Genomic DNA, 2,108 nt, shown 5'->3' with positions numbered 1-2,108 from the left:
AAAAATCATGCTCGTACCTGACCGGTTGTCTGGAAATGGAAAGCATCACGTAATATTTTTACTTATGAAAAGTCTAACAAAATATAGGAAAAGCATATTCTTTAAAAACTGCTCCGCATATTGGTCATAGCGCTTTTGTATGATTTTTTTCTGCATGCTTTTTAGTATGTTGTTAAAAACATTGCTGGAAAACCTTAAAATGTTTGCATGGAACCATGTCGCAATAAACAGATGAAGTAATAAAACGGCTTTCTCGCTTTATTTTCTGACATTCGGCTGCCTTATAGTCACATTTTTAACCGACTTCCAAAAAAGGAGGAGGTTATCAGTTCGTCGGAATATTTTTTTTTTTTTTTTATGTATGTTACCGCATAACTTTGGACCACGTCAACCGATTTCGATAATTCTTTTTGCATCGGAAAGGTAGTGTCTCATAGGTCGTCCCATACTAATCTGTTTAAGATCCGATCAGTGGATCATGAGATATATATATATATATATTTTTTTATATGAGAGTTGAAGTCGGTTTTTTTTTGCTAAAAATTACTTGTATAGGCAAATTTTCAAATAAAGCAGTGACACCTGGTAAATTCCACTATGTGTGGGATGCAGCATGCAACAACACCATACACAATAATTCCCATTGCTTGGACGACATCAAAAAGCAGTTTCAGAAGTGAACTGGAGTTATTTTATCATTTTTCCCTTTTCTAAACGGTTATAATGCCACTAGTACATAATTGCGAAAGGAGGGGAGGGGCGGGGGACTTGAGCGCGACGACGAACGCGGTGCGGCGCGGCGCGGGGTGGCGCGCGAACGCGGACCGCCGCGACGCCGGGCACTTTCAAAATTGTATACTTACAAATCCGTCCATTGAACTTGTTCATGTACTAAAATACAGCGGCTCCACGGGCTTAGCGCGTCGTTCGAATGTACACCGACGCTCCAGCTCTGAAAGTATTCAGCCCGGAACCCGCTGGTGATAGCAAAGGGAGATGGAGGCCCCCACTGCGATGGAAAGACCAAGTGGAGAAGGCCTTTCTTCAGTTGGCACAGAAGAGACAAGACTGGCGTGCTTTGCTGATCTCGGCAAAAATCGCTTAGGGGGTTACAGCGTCAAATAAGAAGAAGAAGGGAGAGTGGCTGCTGGATAAATATCACTGAAGATATATTGAACAGGGTAATTTTGCTATGAAAATAAAGATGTTTTGCAGGATATTCATTCATGTCAAAACTAACAGAAAAAATTATGCCCCACAATCTTGTTATTGGCTAGGTTTGAATGCTTACTGCTGAAAAATAATAAGAAATCTAGGATTAGATCCCTGGCTATAACGTTAGGATTATTGGAACTGAGTGGGCCGTGCCGATTCGCAAGTAGTACAACCAGACCTTTGCAAGATATAGATAAAATATCTCCTGCTATGAAGCAAACAATCGGTGTACGCGAATTTTGATAAACGCTTCTATCTTAGGCCCTGAGTTGTAAGTTGTGAATTGGTATTGTGGGACACAACTCAATCCAACTTTAAAAACGGAGTTGTCTGTTAGTTGCCTAGCACTAGCATCCTCGGGCTCATCGGTAAAACTAAGTTGAGTTGTGAACCGTAATAGGGGCCTTAAAATCCTTCAATGCGGTCTCGGTTCGTGGCAGCAGATGACGGAGGACTTCTCTGCGATGGAAAGACTAGGTGGGGAAGGATTTGGCATCCTTTGGCGCTTTCAATTGGCATTGCCCCTTGATATAACTGATTGACTTGCTTTTTTCGAATCAGCTAAAATCCGGTTACAGCGTTATTAGAGAAAGCGAACCAATTAAATACTGTATATTCATTAGTCAATATTTTATTCAAATAAATTAATTATTAATGCTTCTTTTTCTTTGGCTGAGAATACGGCGGCGCTGCTGCCCATAAGGCAGATTCCAAAGAGCCATGAGTCTACTAATCTTATCATGTCATCTCGTCAGCGTTAGTCATTCGCCATGCCATTTCAGATTGTAATTCTATTTAATTCGTTCTTGAATTAGTTTTAAATTTTAATATTGTTACTTCCTACTTGAATTAAAATGTTGAATGCCCGGTGCTAATCGAAGGGTGAACAAAAG

The sequence above is a fragment of the Rhagoletis pomonella genome, unplaced genomic scaffold (assembly GCF_013731165.1).
Source record: "Rhagoletis pomonella isolate Grant_MI unplaced genomic scaffold, Rhpom_1.0 Rhpom_scaffold_00002, whole genome shotgun sequence".
In the NCBI taxonomy this organism is placed as follows: domain Eukaryota; kingdom Metazoa; phylum Arthropoda; class Insecta; order Diptera; family Tephritidae; genus Rhagoletis; species Rhagoletis pomonella.
This window is presented reverse-complemented; position numbering follows the sequence as displayed.